This window comes from Fukomys damarensis, unplaced genomic scaffold (genome assembly GCF_012274545.1).
Source record: "Fukomys damarensis isolate Sample0158 unplaced genomic scaffold, DMR_v1.0_HiC HiC_scaffold_27, whole genome shotgun sequence".
NCBI classification, from domain to species: Eukaryota; Metazoa; Chordata; class Mammalia; order Rodentia; family Bathyergidae; genus Fukomys; species Fukomys damarensis.
This window is the reverse complement of record NW_022900939.1, coordinates 10,837,156-10,838,006: the sequence shown is the minus strand read 5'-3', so window position 1 is coordinate 10,838,006 and position 851 is coordinate 10,837,156. Positions and strand designations below refer to the sequence as shown.

At 54.8% G+C, this 851-nt stretch overlaps 1 protein-coding gene across 2 annotated transcripts in view; it reads right to left on the bottom strand.

Moving 5' to 3' along the window:
* Positions 1-851, bottom strand: part of Lrrc4c (leucine rich repeat containing 4C) — a 1,134,576-nt gene that overhangs the window by 166,569 nt on the left and 967,156 nt on the right. The gene's annotated exons all lie outside the window — the stretch shown is intronic.

Genomic DNA, 851 nt, shown 5'->3' with positions numbered 1-851 from the left:
GCTCCCCCCCGCCAAGCTCTGTCCTGGCCTTAGGGTCCCGGCGCCCCAAAGCCCCTGCAGGACGCAGTCCCCTTACGCCTCTGTCCCTCTTCCTTTCCCCTTTCCCTTTCTCTGCTAGTGATCAGTAAAATACAATTACCCAATTACCTCCCATCATCTTAGCAGTGATTGGTCAATTGCATTAACACTTGAAGTCTGGGACGAGGGGCCCGGAGCCTCGCAGGTGTGGCACGACTGCCACCTGGAGGGCAGAGGCGGAAGCGCGGAGTCGCGCAGCAACCCCCACTCTGGGAGGTAACGCATTAGGTAAAGAAATTCCGGCTGTGTGGGAGAAGTTGTCAATTCCCCCTTCCCCGCGAAAAGCCTGCCAGTGTTTCATCCGGAAAACCAAGAGTTTTGAGCTACAAAGAGGAAAACGTCGAAATCAAATCACCCACTAGGATTCAAAATGATCACCCAGCACACAAAGCTGTTCCCTTCAGATCGCAGGGTGAGGCCCTCTCCAGCCTCAGAAAGGCCGAGCAGCGCCTAAACCTCCTGCGCGGGAACCTGCGGACCGGCAGGATCATCTCGCTGGAAGAAAGCAACCCTTCAGCCTAGGCAGCGTTGCAGTAAATTGGCCTGTTCAGTTTGTACAAGACACCCAGGACAGCTTGACAGCTCAATTCACCGTCCTCGCTCCTGGACGTTGGCTTTTCCATCAACTCGTGTTAGGGGAGCGGTCTGTACCTTTCAGCTGCGCTAAGTCTCCTAAGAAGGAGGCACCAGGGCCACGCACTGTGATACTATTAATACCGCACTTATTTTCCGCTCTTTTTGCAGGACAGCATGGTCCCAAGGCTGTTTCTGTG